The 16791-nt window shown below is 38.9% G+C and overlaps 1 long non-coding RNA gene across 1 annotated transcript in view; it reads left to right on the forward strand.

Annotated features, from left to right (window-relative positions):
* Positions 1–3780: 3780 nt before the first annotated feature.
* Positions 3781–16791, forward strand: part of LOC129146503 (uncharacterized) — a 214417-nt gene continuing 201406 nt past the window's right edge. The window contains exon 1 of the long non-coding RNA XR_008553339.1: positions 3781–3895. This is a non-coding gene — a long non-coding RNA (uncharacterized LOC129146503). The remainder of the gene's footprint in view (positions 3896–16791) is intronic.

Genomic DNA, 16791 nt, shown 5'->3' on the forward strand with positions numbered 1-16791 from the left:
TCCCCCCCTCCCCAGGTGTAGTTCCTGTAGAATTTCCTTCCCCAATGTACCCGTGCAACATCACCTCAGTCCCCAGTGCACTGCCCTCCCTCCCTCTGAAACCTCTCCCTCCTCCTCCCCTGAAGGATGGCTCTGATTTATAATTGTCTGTTTGTTTTTGTTTTGTTACTATTTTTTTTCCCTGATATCTTATTTGGTTCCCTTATAATTAGGAGTTTTTTTGTGGGACCCTCGCCGGTGGCCGGGAATCGAACTGGCGCTGCAGAGGCTGCGGGAAGCCTCACAACCCAGCGCTCAACCACTGCGCCACCAGGGGAGGCCCAGGGAGGAGGGTTTTATAGGCATTATTTTCTCTTCAACAACCTTTTCTTGCCTATTTCTATTTCTATTTGTGAGACTATCATTTTAGCATGAGATCTCAAATCTGGGAGTCACTGCTGAATTCTTCTTTTCTCTAAGATTCACAGAACTCAATTAGTTGACAAGTTTTATTGATTTGACCTTATATTTAGAGTTTCGTTTTCCCCATTCCCTTATCAAGACCTTTACTCTAAATTTGCTTCTTACCTGAAAAACTGGCAATGATTTCTTGGTCTCATTGTCCTATGGTCCCTTCTACTCCACTGTGCTTTCAGTTTGGACAATATCAAAACCCATTAAAAACCTCTTGGTGGAGGCCCAGTGTAGTGACAGGAAGGTCACAGAGCAGGTTTTCTTTTCTTTCTTTTTTTTTTTTAAAGATTTATTTTTTATTCATGCATACAAGAACCAGGGTAGAGGCCAGATGTGCAGGAGGGTGAGAGGATTCACCACAGACAGAGCGGGGAGCAGAACAGGCAGATGGACTGAAACACACTGCCGAGAGGAGCAGTGGGTGAGACAGGAGAGGTCTGCCATGCCATGTGGGTATCTCCCTGGCCGGCTGGGATCAAACCCCTGCTGCAGAGGCTTCAGACAGCTCACAGCGCTGAGCTCAACCACCTGTGCCACCAGGGGAGGCCCAGAGCAGGTTTTTTATGATTGGAGCAGACGGGGTAAGGCGGAGTCCTGGAGCCCTGGGTGGCTTTCTCAGGCTTTTATTGAGCTTTTACATGCAGTGCAGCAACCAGGTACTCGCAGGCAGGGATGCCGGGGAAGGGGGTCCAGGAGGCCTCTGGGTTCCCTGGAGTTTTTTCTCCCCTTCTCTCTCCTCCCTATCTCCTCTTGGCAAGTATCTCAATACTGTTGCCAAGGCCCATAGAAGTAAACAAATAACTTATAACAATGTAACAACTGCAGGTACCCCATCAGGCAGGGCAATCCTAATGGTGGGAGGGCAGAAAAGCCTGAAAACCATTTACCCTACACCTAGCTAAGCACAAAACTTTTAATCCAGCATTTGGAGCCTTGAGAAACTCTGACTTGTTATTTCTACACTTAATTCTTTTTATTTACTGGTGTGCACTAAATGCTCCATTCAACTAGATTTCTCACAGTTACCCCAATACTTCTCAGTTTCAGACTGTGCCACTTTTAGCTATATAGTCCCTGGCAATTAATCAAAGTTTCAGTTTCCTGTTCTGTAAAATGGAGGTAATAATAGACTCTCTTTAACAGTGTGATTGTGAAGATTGCAAGAGTTAACACATAGAAAGGACTTAGCATAGTGCCTAACACAGAGTGTACAGCCCATGTCAGTCATGCTGGTTTTTATGATGACAGTGATGATGACAATGGTGATGATGTAATGGTGATGATGTAATGGTGATGATAGGATCAATGCGATTGTTTATGCTATTCTTTCACCTAACGGTTCACAATTCTGTTCAATTTCAAGAAAACACTAACCATCCTCCAAGTCTTAAGTCTTTTCTAGAATCTGCTCATTCGTAAAGTCTTTTCTTGCTCCCTTTTCTCTCCCTCTTCTGAAACCTCATGTGTGCTCACCTTTCTCTTGGAGCTTATATTCCTCTGTGTCCTATAATTATTTTTGCAGCTTTAAAAATCTCTCCCTGTTGCCATTTTCATACAAATTTGCAATAAAAATTCTCAGTGAATTGATCTTTTGAAGGTAGAAAAATGTTCCTTTAATTGCTAATTTAAGATTAATTAATAAGTTAATTGTTAAGCCTAATGGGTAAGTGCAGTTTTTTGGATTACCTGCCATAACTCTCAGAAATCCTATATTATGAGAAGACAGTCACAGAATAAGGTGATAACTACTTCCTAAAACCCTGAGCTCCCATAGGGGACTACTTCATAGGAAAGCATGTCCTTTGGACAGCTGTGAAGTTGTGGTATCCAAAAATTACTGCAAAAAATTTCATATTTTGTATTTCCCTCTTAAGAAATAAAGATCAAAATAATGTCAGAATCAGAACTTTGCTGATACTTCTTTATACATGGGGGATTGGGTAGTAGAAAAATTGCAATAGTATTTTTCAGGGTTTAGCTTGTGAAGTTCTCAGTCTGATCCTATTTTTTTCCCGTTTCAAACAGAAGCTCTGCTCAAGCTTATCTTTTCTCTTTTCTTTGGTCTTCTGCATCCACCCTGCTTTTCACTTGGATGTGAAGTGGTGATGGAAATGTTGGCTTGAAACCTCAGGAGTACCCAGGTGGTTCGTGAAGCTGGCTCACTTACACCGAGGGTAAGAGACTGAAGAGAGAGACACACTTCTCCAGATTGGTAGGTTTCAGTTTCAATGAGCAAGGAAATTTTCATACAAGCTTTGTCTTGGGTAACCATAAGATAGTAGCTCCCTGTACCCACTTGCCAGAAACTTAAAAAGTTTTTATAGCAGCCTTAACTAGGTGCAGTCACATTGACAATCCAGATGGTCCCCCAAATTGCAGTAGTTCCCCCTTATCTGTGGAGGATATGCTCCAATACCCTTGTTGAAAGTAGGACAGTGAAAATGGAGATTAAGGGGGAGGAATGGCGAGCAATGTACATTTCAAGACAGGTAAGATGAGCTTCTGATTACCTGTATGCAGATCTAAGGTCAATGATGGGTCACATCCTCTGGATGACATTCTCCAACATCTTACATGCCCCCTTCCACCCCTTCCCCACTCCAGCCCCACCCCCATGCTCAACTGGCTTGCAAAGTGGCAAGGAGTTTGTCAGCATGGAGGTGGCTCATTTGGTGGCTTTCTGGCTGTATCGGAGGCCAACCATACAGGCACATGCAAGAGAAAATGGATTAAGGTTATGACTCCTAAAATGAGTTACAGTTTTTCCACCAAGAGTTCTATGAGCCGACCTGCTGATTTATTCAGTCCCTTAGGCTGGCGATCTGCCTCTTTTCTTCAGTCTCTCCTTGTCCTCCGTGTGCAGGGGCCAGTTTGCAAACCAACAGAGAACTGTAATGAACGATCCTTTCTCAAGAGAATATTCTCTCAACTATTGAATACAATCCCTTATCTGCTCCCTTCTAAGGTCGTCACCTGCACCTTGAAAAGTTTTTGCTGCAAAAAGCAGCTAATTCCAGTTCCAGATGCAAAACAACAGCCTACGGCGTTAAGCCAAAACAGGAACGAATTCTCCGGTGGGCTCTTACAGCCGGATAGAGGTTTGCCGGAACACCCTTAGGAGAAGGGGACCACTTAATGCAAGCTTTTGAAAAACCTAAATGGTAAGGTAATGAAGGACTTATTTGTTCTCCGATTTATCTTTTTAATGATATTCTTCAACAGCTTATGGATCCAAAAGTCTGTGCCCCATAAATTGGGTAAGTGAGCACAAATCTGCTTCAGCTTAAGGAATTTATTACAGATTCAAGGGCTAGTGATTAGAACCTCTTCATTTTAGGACCAAGGGATTGCTTATGCAGTATCTACTGCAAAAAGGTCAGGTCACAGCACTCTTACTTGGATCTGCTACAGACTGATGATTGAAAATTGTTGACTTACACAGGTAATAGAATCTCTTTAAAGATATCTTTCTAATGTATTTACTTTCCAGACAGCCAAATGCCAGGCTACTAACAGATGAGTTGTTTGTACTTTAAAAGTTTACTGTTCCAGTTAGGACATTCTTGATGGCATTTTATATTCTCTTTGCAGTGCAGCCAGCTGATTCATGCTGTATTCTGAAGGTTATGAGTCTCCCTGTGATGTTAAGAACTATATGTCTGAACCATTAAAGAAGAAGTGTATAAAATGCAGTGTTGCTCAGTGGAAGTATATGAAGCAGAAGTATTTCATTTTATGCTGTGACTCTAGCTATATTTGTAGCTTTTGAGCTCTGGTGGTTTTCCTACTTTCTTTCATTTTTGGAGTTACAACTGTCTCCTCTGTTGGAAAACATAGAACAAGGTTGTTAGATGAGCTTTTTATATTTATTATATGTACTTTAGGTTCAACTTACAAATGCCAATATTTACTGAGTTACTGCTATATGAATGTTTTCTGCTGAATGCTGAGAGGGCTACCAAGATGATTCAGGTATAGTCTTTGCTCTTTGGGAACTTATAAGTACACCCATGACTGCAGTGTGTGATAGAATGTGTTAGAGATTATTAAAAAGTTTAAAGCATTAGAAAGATTCACAAAGGAAGATAACATATTTGAGAGATCTAGAAAAACTGCATGGAAAAGATCTTTTGAGATGTGTACTTAAGTATGCGTAAAAAATGAACAGACGGAGCTTGTTTGGGATAAAGGAATCACAAGAAAGGAAAATCATAGAGTCAGTGATACATTCTGGTAAACATGGGGTGTCATTAAAGAACAGTTCATAGTCACAGCTGAGACATAGGGGTTAGAAAGGAGTAGAGGGGTTGTGTACACTTAAGTTTCCTGCTCTCTCCTCTGGCAGATTTTTTGCTAGAGTGACTGCCCAACCACAAGCTACTTTTCCCAGATTCTCTTGGAATAGAGACAGAAATGATGGGTGATTTCCAGGCCTCACATGCCAATTTGACAATGATTCTGAAGGTGACCTTAAAAACCTCACACTGCAGGTGGGACAGCCTAGATTCTGAATGACTGAGTGGAGCAGAGCATTTCCTACTTTCACTTCCTACCCCCAATTGGAGCACTTACATGTGCTTAGGTGAACAAGAAAAAGAAAACAAACTTCAATGAATTTAGCCACTGAGAAATTGGGTTTTCTTAAAATAAAGTTACTTTAACTAATGTGGTCTTTAAATGGGAAGGGTAGTCCTTGTGCATGTCACGGAGAGATAGCATGATGTAGTGGGGACAACTCTGAATTAGAAAACATAGCTTTCATTTGTTCATCTTTTCACTTATTCATTTATTTCATATTTATTGAGGTTTTTGTAGCCTGGCAAATTTTAAGCTAAATGCTGGGATGTTATGATTAATATACAATTCATGGCCTTAAAGAGTTTATAATGCAGAGGAAAAGAATGAAATGAAATGAGATTGCAATGATCCATTATAATGTTTGAAACCAGCAGTATCAGAATCATTTTGGAACTTGTTAGAAAAAGCAGATTCTCAGGTTCCACACCCAAATCAATGGAATTATTATCTACATTTTAACAAGTTGGTTGAAGAGCTTATACATTAAAGTTTGAGATGCATTGGTGAAATAGGTGCTTTGGTAAGATGAAGCAAGGGGCCAAAGGGAGACTAAAGGAAGAGCAATTAGTCTAGTCTTGGGATGTTTTCAGAAGATTCCCTAGGCTAGACGATGGTCAAGTGGCTTCTGAGCAGCATGCCTTAGTCATAATTGTGTAAGTTTGGGTGATCTACTTACTTTCAGCTTTGATTTCCTTCTCTGCAAAATACTTATTTTTCAAGGCTGTTGTGGGTCTCAAGACTTTCTGGGGTTGTTTTGAGGCTTGAATGAGTTCTCCGTGAAAGTGCTTTGAATACTCTAAAGCTTTATACAAATGGAAAACTTGTACTTTTTCAACTGTAGTTGGAATACAGGAACAAAATTGTGTTTGGTATAATAATGCATTTGAGACAGTGCTTAGTAAGAAAAGAAAATATCCAGTATGGATTTTTTGTTTTGATTAAATGAAGAACTAAAGGAAATCCACCCCCGCCCCCCACCCCCTTCTTACTGCAGAGGATGCAACTTCTGAAAAATAGGTCTTGTATATTGGTTAAATAGGATATCTCCTGGGGTTGAAAAGCACATGCCCTTGGGACTTGTGGGATCTGGACTTAAACCATTTGTGTGTGCCCTTGCATAGGTTTTGTCTAAAACAGAGATAGTGAGGTAAGACTTCCTTCTGATTAAGAAAAACATCAGTTCCTTGGCACAAATGGAAAAATTCAAACTGAGTGAGTTTATTCAGAATTAATAGGACTGTAGAGGTTAATAAAAAAAAGCAAAGCAAAGAACAGTAATTAATGATGATTTTAGCGATCCAGTAATATAGTTGCTACACAGAACTTCGCACCACCAAGTATTTTTAGTGTTTATGAGATCAGGCCTGATAGCCAATGGCTCCAGCTCTGCAGCCAAATGTTTTCTAGGTGGTATGGTGTATGTTAAGTATAGCTTCCTAGCTGGAGTTAGTCACCTAAATCAGGAAACAAGCCTTATACTTATTAGGCAACTCCTGGGATACCCACTGCCTTTGACCTTGATGTGTAGGCCGGATCTCTAAAACCTATCCAGCTGGATCTAAGCTTTTGAACTTGTCATCCTTTGAATACAATGCTGTCTCTAAGTCCTTCCTTCTCTTTTGGCTAGTATCTGACCCAGCAAGCTTAAATTCCATGTCATAAAGAGTGCAACAAGTCTTTAGAACAAACAGATCAGAGTGGCAGGGAAGAGCTGGAATAGTGGTGATGTATGAGATGGGCTTGGTCAGGTCTTTGAAAAAGATGAATAAGGTTTACTTTCTAGACTTGGGAATAATACGAGTAAAGACATGATAGTGGGGATGAGCATACTATGAATATTATAATACTTTTTGCATGATAAAATTCCTTCTGTTTTTTCTCACCTATATTTCAATGTAAGGTTTGTTGAGGGTAAATTTATGTAATAAATTCACCCTTTTTAGTGTATATATATATATATATATTTTTTTTTTAAAAGATTTATTTACTTTATGCATACATGAACTGGGGTATAGGCCAGAGGTGTGGGTGGTGAGAGCATTCACCAAAGACAGAGTGGGGAACAGAACAGGCATATCTACTGAAATACACTGCTGAGGGGAGCAGTGGCGAGACAGGAGAAGTCTTCTGCACCATGTGAGTAACTCCCTGGCTGGGGATCGAACTCATGCTTCAGTGGCTGAGGATAGCTTCATAGGTTGTGTCTTAACCCCTTGTGCCACCAGGGAGGCCCAATAGTGTATAATTTGAAGAATTTTTCAATGTATAAAATATCTAATATCATAATCAAGATATGAAATAGCATTATCTAATAGAAATGTAATGTAAGCCACACACATAACTTTATATTTCCAGTAGCTATATTACAAAGGTAAAAAAGGAACATGAAATTTATTTAAATAATAACCAAATATAGAAACATATATCATTTCAACATTTAATCAATATAAAGTTCGACATATTTATATTCTTTTTTTCATACAAAGTTTTTGCAACCTGATGCCTTTTAGCACAGCAGTATCTTACAGCACAAATCAAATCAGATTAGTCACATTTTGTAGCCACATGTATCTGGTGGCTACTGACAGTGCGGATAATGAATATTCCTATCATATAAAAAAAACGTTCTTTTGTGCTCCTTTGCAGTCTGTCAGTTTCCTCCCAATCTTGACCTCTGGCAACTACTGATTTGTTTCTCTCTCTCTCTCTCTCTCTCTCTCTCTCTCTCTCTCTCTCTCTCTCTCTCTCTCTCTCTCTCTCTCTCGTTGCCCAATCATTAGATGGAGGATAATCTGCTTTTCTCAAAGTCTACTGATTTCAATGTTTATAAAATGTAAAAATACCTCCATACTGTATGATTCAGCAATTCCATTTCTAAATATATGCTCCTGCCTCTAAAACTGAAAGCTTGATCTTGAAAAGATGTTTGCACAGCCATGTTAACAGTAGCATTATTCACAATCACCAAAAGGTCTAAACAACTTAAATGTCCATCAGTGAATGAAGAGATAAACCAAACCTGGTATATACCTGTAATAGAATATTATTCAGCCTTAAAAAGGAAATTCTGACATGTATGGCTCCTGTGAATTTTTGCTTACAAGCCTTTGTTCTTAGTTCATTTGAGCAAACCATTAAATCACTGTATCATGTGGAATACTTGTGATGCAAGTAACAGAAAACTGCCTCAAATCAACTTAAAATATAAACATATATTATTGCACCAACGGAAGTCCAAAAGAAGAATGGCTTTTAGGGTGGCTAGTTCAGCTAATAAACAACATCATACATGAACCAGGCCCTTTCTCTCTCTTTAGGCCTCCATTCTTCTTCATGTTGGTGTTGGCCTTGAGATAATCTCATTCCAGGGACAAGAGAGCAGTGACAGGACCAAGTGCTCTACCCAGATAGAATAATGTCTAGAGGTAGAAGAGTGGCCTGTCTTTTCGACATGTTTTTCTGAAGATCAAGAAATCTTACCCAGAAGCCCCCTCATTAGATTTTGCCTTGATTAGAAATGCATAAAATACCCAGAATTATATCAAATGAGAAAAGTAACTGCTTTCAAGGGCAGTGGACAAGGACCCCTTCATTACCTTAGGACATTCTCTTGGGATGAAGCTTGTATAATTTCCCCTAAGCACACGACTAAGCAGAGGAGAGTGGACAATTGAACAATGTGAAGATTTGCTTGGAAGGAGAGTAAATGCATGTTGCGTCAACAGCGCCCACTGCAGTGTTGAGTCTGCCGGGCACCTTTCACCTGCCTTCTGCTGTCCTAACAATAGACTTTCTAAAGTACTTTTATATCTATTACTCTATTTCTACTAAAAGGTTAACAAGAACATAAAGGGGCTCCTATCCCATCCTTAAGATTTAGATTACTGATTATTGTACTTGTTCCTCCCTTAAGATTAAATTATTTCAATCATTTATTCAATAATAATTTCCTGAACCTCTATTCTGTGGAAGACTTTGCAGGGCAAATAAGGTAGTATAAAACTAAGATTCCTGCTTTTATCACTTTGCCATCTAGTTTAGAGGACAAATTAAAAGTGATAAGTTAAATAACCGCTGAAGATATAAACAGGAGTTCTACATAACTGTGCAGAGCTGGCATAGGCAGGACGATGATTAATAGTTAAATGACAATAAGTACCGTGGCAGTTCAAAGGAGGACAAGATACCTGCAGGCTGGAACGGGCTGAAAAAGTGTTCCAGAAGAGGAGGGATTATACATGGGTCTTGACAGATAGGATTTGGAAAAGCAGACAGGAGGAAGGAGGGCCCCCAGCTGCAGCATCAAAGAACAGAGTGGTGCAACAGCGTAATACTTGTTTGGCTCCAGATGTAGAGCAATTGCCCAGATTTTCTGCATTCATTCATTACTTAAATATTTTTTCTGTGCCCGTGAGGTCCCAGGCTCTGTTCTCAGCAGAGAGGATACTGCAGGAAACCAAATAGACTAACATTTCTGTCCTCATAGAAGCTGTGTTCAAGTAGAGGAAGGTAGACAGCTATTATAATAAGGCAAACATAACTTATGTCAAGTGTAGCAGAGAAAAACTGGGAAAGGGGAGAGGCAGAATGGTGGGGGAGGTTATTATGAATCAGGGGAGGAGTCTAGACCTGGACTTCTGAATGGGCTTTGCTTATATATATGAGCACAGGGAAACAGTACAAGGTGGGATTAGCCCCCAAGGTTGCAAGGCAGATGGTGGCTCAAGGCCAAGGCCGTGAATGTGCTAGGGGAGGAAAGGGTTGAAGTCTTGCCAGGATCCTGTAAGATCAGGATCCCCTCTCTGTTCTCTCCAAGGGACAGGGCAGATCCTGGGGAAGGTTCAGACTTAGCTCTGGGAACAACAGGCCTCTTCTTTGCTTATGCCCTGGGGGAGCAGAAGTTGGGAGGGATAGCCTAATTCTTTACCAGCTGTAGGAGTGAAGGTTGCATAAGTAGCTCCGAGTCAGGTTGTGGAAGGTCAAAAAGATATAATTATGTACATGATGGATATTAATAAAATTTGAAGGTAAGGAAATTAGATGTGGGCTTAGTTAAGGAGATAGTTAAGGAGATAGTTAAGGTCTTAATTACTTGGAAGTCTGTCCACCTTATCGAAGCAAAGTATAGAATAGTCCCCCCCCCCAAGTACTCCTGGAGTCAAGTATCTCTTATTTTGAAGCTTCTGATGTGTTACAAAATAGAAGAAAATCCAAAATAGGTTAACAAAAATTGTATTGTATTTGAAATGTTTAAATTTAATAAGAGAATGTTTTATCAGACAGTAATACAATATAATACAATTGTATTTACAAGACATTATAAGATTTATTAAAAAGTAGTTTAGTTCAAAATGGCACTAGAAGGTTTGGTCATTCGACTGCTCCTTAAAGTTATACATGTGCCTACTTCTAAGCCTGTCAGCTCATCCTGCATCTGTGCATGTAACCTCATTTGGGCGTGATAACTCTACTTTGGACTAAACTGCAACTTTTGCTGATAATCTCATTTGCTTATTGTGGGGCTTTTTATCATTCTCTGTCCTCTGCTGTCAGTATCCTTTTGACTTTATTGTCTTTTGACCAACCCTGTTACTGTCATGACCTCATGTTTCTCTGTAGCCGGGTATCCTGGCTCGGCCTCTTGCCTGGATCCCTCGACCCGCTGCCATTCACAACCTGTCATGACAGATGGCCACAGGCTAATGGCAAGGGCATGCCATCAAAGCCTTGGCAATGTAGTCACTTAAGATGCGTGACAGGCAGCAGAAAGGAAAATCTGACTAGGTAGCGTGATGCTTTTCACAGCTCCTATACAGTGCCAGTTCTTGGCTGGACTGTTTGTTGTCAACCTAAATGAGTCACTGTAAATGAAGTGTTGGTTTAATATAATCTCCCTGTGCATCCTATTACAAATTAAAAAAAATTCAATGCACGATTGTTACTTATCAGTCCTGGAAAAAGCTGTGCTGATTACTGAAGGAGATACGAAGATGATATAACACTGCCCTCAAGGAGTTTACAATCAAGCGGAGAGGTGTTTCCCCGTAAACAGCAAATTATAATATAAATCAAGCAGAGAAAAGTTCTATGAAGAGATCCAAATCAAGCTGCAGGAAGCTCACAGACAAAGGCATGAGCTTGACCAGGTGAAGGGTTTATTGATGGATTAAGATTATAGACCTAGTTGTGATTTATGTGCTTCTGGGTTTGGGAGCCATACATACAATGATTAGTTTCTGCTAATTCTTCTTCTTTTTAAAAATGTTTTATTTATTTATTTATTTACATCTTTGTTCATTTTTGGCAAGTGTTTCATTTCTCCCCTCTGGTATAATCCCTGTAGTTCCCCCACCGCCACAGCCCCTGTGATCCATCACCACAGTCCCTTGTGTCTTCCCGCCCCGGTTTTGACCCCTCCCTGGTTTTGACCCCTCCCCCTTCCCTTCTCCTGCTGTATGTGCAGATCTATGGACAGCTTGCAGGTTTTGTCTTTTTTATTTTTTTCTGGCACTTTGTTTGGTTTCTCTATATTCGGCATGTAAGTGAAACCATTTGGTGTTTATCTTTCTTTCCTTCACTTTTTTTTTTAAAGATTTATTTATTTATGCATACAGGAACTGGGGTACAGGCCAGAGGTGTGGGGGGTGAGAGGATTCACCAGAGACAGAGTGGGGAACAGAATAGGCAGATCGACTGAAATACACTGCCGAGGGAAGCAGTGGGCGAGACAGGAGAGGTCTGCTGCACCATGTGGGTTGCTCCCTGGCCGGCCCAGGATCAAACTCGAGCTTCAGAGGCTGCTGATTGCTGATTGCTTAACCTCTTGGGCCACCAGGGAGGCCCCCTTCTTCACTTATTTCACTGAACATGATCCCTTCCAGCTCCATCCATGTTGCTGCAAATGGCATGAGCTTCTCTTTTTAGATCACTGAGTAGTATTCTATTGTGTATATATATACCGTATCTTCTTGATCCATTCATGTGTTTTGCAGCATTTAGTTTTTTTCCATTTCTTAATTATTGTAAGCAGTGATACAGTAATCATAGGAGTGCAGGTTTTCTTTTTTATAAAAATTTATTATTTTTTATTTATATCTTTACATCATTGTATATTCCCCATAAAATTCCCACCACCAATTCACCCACGAACCTTCACCATAGTCCCTTATGCTCTTCCCTCCCCTGTTTTGATCCCTTTGCCTCCTCTTCCCTCACAGAATGTCTCTTATTTATGGTTGCCTGCTAGTTTTTATTATTATTGTTGTTGTTGTTGTTATTTTTCCCCTGATCCCTTATTTGGTTGTCCTATATTCCTCCTATAAGTGAAACAATTTGATATTTTTCTTTTTCTTTCTGCCTTATTTCACTGAGTATGATCCCTTCTAGCTACATCCAGGTTGCTGTGAATGGCATGTTTATTTTTTTTGATTGCTGAGTAGTATTTCATTATGTATATATACCACATCTTCTTGATCCAGTTTAATTTTTTATAATTAAATGAATGCCATGTTTTTAGTAGCACAATTTACAATAGCCAAGACATGCAAACATCCCAAGTACCCCCAAACAGATGAGTAGGTCAAAGATGTGGTATGCATAAACAATGGAATACTACTTAGCAATCAAAAAAGATAAACTCATGACATTTGTAGCAACATGGATGGAGTTAGAAAGGCTTATACTAAGTGCAATAAGCCAGAAGGAGAATGGTAAATACTGGATGATGTCACTTATATGTTGAAGATAGAAAAATGAAACAAAGGATCAAAGACAAACTTTAAAACAAACCCTTGGCTTTCATAGGGGGAGAAGGAGGGAGAGTAGTAAATACAGGGAGGAAGGAGAGAACACAGTGGACTATGGTGGAGGAATATGGATGCTTTGGTGGAGAGAGGGCTATGGTGACTACACCTGAGAGGGAGGGGAAATTTATATTGTCAAAACACTATCAAGGATATAAGATAAGAGTGCTTCAATAACAATTAAAATAAAACAAATAAAAATGAGACTTTTAATCAAGTAGAAAAATGTATAGGAATTTTTAAAAAATAAAATACAGGTTTTTTTTTTTTTTTAAAGATTTATTTATACAAGAACCGGGTACAGGCCAGATGCGCGGGAGGGTGAAAAGATTCACCAGAACAGAGCGGGGAACAGAACAGGCAGACTGATGAAATACACTGCTGAGGGGAGCAGCGGGCACGACAAGAGAGGTTTGTTTGCTGTGCCATGTGGGACCCTTGCCGGCCAGGATCAAACCCACGCTGCAGAGGCAGTGGACAGCTTCACAGCACTGTGCTCAACCACCTGTGCCACAAGGGGAGGCCCGAAAATACAGGTTTTAAACACCAGATGGTTTCTGCTTTTCCTATCAATATTTGCTCAGAGAAATGTACATGTAGAACTCATACAAATTGGACAATGCATGTATATAGAACAGGCATAGCCTCCTGTTTCATGTATTAGTCTCTAGGTATACACATTAAGGTGTGCAGGATAAAACTTTTTCTAAAACTGAAATTCCTGCTTCAACCCCCATTTTTCTGGCATGGTGGAAATTTAATTTTATCAATCTTGGCATTTCTTCTTATCGCTCAGGCCCGTAACTAGGGTTTGGGGTTTTCTATCTGTCAAGTTAATGGAAGGTAGTACTCGATTGTCTAGTACTTATCTGGTACTCAATTTTATGTGTCCATCCATAGAGGTATCAGAAAAGATGTCCCTTATACCTGTCTTACATTAATTATGCTAAAGACGAAATAAATTTATCAGTTAAATGATTCCAATGCATTAAATGCTTTATTATTTTCTTGTAGTTGATATTTTTAGATATCTCATTAGCAGTCATCCAAACGGTCCTTACATATCTCCATGAAACAAAAATGAAAGTGAGGTAAATACAATATGAGTTTTATTTATTTTTAGATATACCTGATGGAGGGACATTTTAAAATCTCCTTGGAAGTAGGTATGGAAATAAATAAATAAAAATGGCCCTATAACTGATGAATTTGTAAATTTAATTATTTATCATTGAATTTTCTCCAAAAAGGATTTCAGGAAGCTATCAGAAACGAATGCTGTCATATATCATGGTAAAATGAATAAATAAAAATAAATCATATCATAAATTTACAGAAAATTGCTAGACCCAGATTGCAAACTTAATTCTGAGTTTTTTAGCAGTGAAAGCAAAGAGGAGATCACATTCTGCTAGAGGCTTCATGTATTAACGCTATACTGTTCATAGATAGCACATTTTCACCAGTGCTGACATCTTAGAGAGGAATCTCCAGTAAATCTTCATATGTGGACCGTCTGATACTGGGAAGTGTCCTCAATGCCATCTCTAAAACCAGCCTGGGACCACCAAGTGTAGCTCATGAAAAGTGATTTCATAAGTGGCCAAAGTAGGTTGCTCAAGTGCTGAATTCCTTGCTGATACGACTTCAAAACAGGAACAGTTTTTGAAACATCAAAAGGAATACAGCCAATTGGCCTTTAGTTTAACAGAAAACTTCCGTCTATGATTAAATGAAGGCTGGGGTATACATTCAACAAGAGCACTTCCAGGCAAAATTTTGGTGGTTAGGGGTTCCTTTCCTTCCATAGTTGGAGTCTTACGTTACTTAGAGTCAAACATATTCACTCTGTGAACTTAGAGTTCAGATCAGAGCTGTTTAGGAGCTCAGGAAAAGCCAGATGAAAAGCAAACGTGTCACCTGTGTGATTTGTGACGTTGCTTTTAGACAGTGCTATTATCAGTGGTGCCATCTGGTCGCTGCCTATTTTTACTAGTTATTTTTGCAGTGAGGTGCTGAGCTCACTTGTTTCAGAGTTACTAAAAGGGGGGCGTATAATGTAAATATGTAAATGTCACATATTTTAAAGGACAAATTTAAAAATATTATTATTTTATTTGTTCTCTCTATATTTTGAAAGCTCAAGAGAAAGACCAGATGCTCTAGCACACAATAGTCACTTCCCAAAGTAAGCTCATTGGGGCTTTGGGAATGTCTCTGGTCTCAGAGCTAATCTCTTGTATCCTGGACACACAGGTACCTCAGGAACCCCAGAAACAAAGTCGATGCTAACATAATGATCCGCATGAATTGCAATCATTTATTTATTTGTTGGCTGCATTATTTTACAGGCTCCCTGAGATCAGGGAGTATTGATTTGTCTTACATACATTTTAAAAAAGCAATCTTTTTAGAGCTTTTTGTAAATAGAGGAAATGAAGCTAATTCTTTACCATATAGCAAGCAATCAGCATTAACAAAGTATGATATTATGTCATATTTTCTTAGTCTTTTTGTTGGCATGGCAGAATGTTGAGGTAAAATGTATATATATACAGTTGGTATATATATCTGACATGTGCAGTGTGGCAGATTTTGACATTAAATACCTATTTAACCACCACCCCAAACAAAATGTATGACAATCCCATGAGTCCAAAAAGTTCCCTCAGAAGCACAAGACTATGTTGATGGGTACACTGTAGTGGCAATACTTAATTGGGGCGTACAAATATTACCTGAATTCAAAATAAAAAAAATAAATACACATATACATACATAAAGTTAGTTCCTTCAAGTTACTTTCCCATCAGTTCCTTGCCACTCAATGCAACCTTTATGATCTTCTTTCACTTCAGATTAGTTTTGCTGGTTCATGGATGTTATATAATTTAAAATAACAGTATACTCTCCTTTGTATTTGGCTTCTTTCATTCAGCCTACCATTTTCTAAATTCATCTGTGTGGGTACATGTTACCATCATGTGTTTCTGTTCATTGATGAATAGTCTTTCGTTGCCTTTGTTCATTCTTGCTGATATGTTTGACATGTGGGTTGCTCTGGTTAAGGCTACGGGGAAAATACTTCTTATGGACATGAATTTTAGTTTTTTTGAGGTCAGTAATTATTCCAGAATGGGATTGCTGAGTTAGAGGCTAGGTACATGTTTAACTTTACAGGAAAATATCAAAGTGCTCTCCAAATTAGCCATAGCATTTTATACTCCCACCAGCAATGTGCGGGAGTTCTAGTTGATTCACATCTTCCTCAGCATTACTTATTTTCACTCTTCAATTTTAGTCACTCCAGTCATTTTTTTTTTCATTTTCCTGATGAAGTAAGATGTTGAATACCTTTACATGAGTTTATTGGACGTGTGTATATATATTTTTTCTTGAAGTAGCTGTTCAAGATTTTGCATCTTTCTTTCTTTTGTTTGGCTGTTGTTCTATTACTGAGTTGTAGCAGTTCTTTATGTTCTGGAACCAAGTCTGTTGTCAGATACATTGCAAATATTTTCCCCCAGTCCTTCACTTGTCCTTTTATTAGTTGCTTATCCTAACTTTAAAGACAGTCTCCCAATTACTTTTTTTATTAGTTACTTATCTGAATTTCAAAGTTATTCTCCAATGTTTTCTTTTAAAAACCTTAAAAGTTTTTTTTTTTACTTTTAGAACTAAAATTCATCTTGAGTTAATTTTTGTGTATGATTTCAGAGAATTGGTCAGAGTTCTTTTGTTTTTTCTCTCTCACATGGTTATCTATCTAGTACAGAGCCATTAATTGAAAAGTTTTTTTTTCTGATTATTTTGCCTTGGTATCTTTGTTGAAAATCAATCAACTGTTTAAGTGTGGTATCTTTCCAAATTTATTATTCGGTTACTTTGAACTACTTGTCTGTCCTTATGCCAATATCACTCTGTCTTGATTACTATAACTTTTGATTAAGTCTTGAGG

This window comes from Talpa occidentalis, unplaced genomic scaffold (assembly GCF_014898055.3).
Source record: "Talpa occidentalis isolate TD23 unplaced genomic scaffold, MPIMG_talOcc4v2.1 talOcc4.2, whole genome shotgun sequence".
Classification (NCBI taxonomy): Eukaryota; Metazoa; Chordata; class Mammalia; order Eulipotyphla; family Talpidae; genus Talpa; species Talpa occidentalis.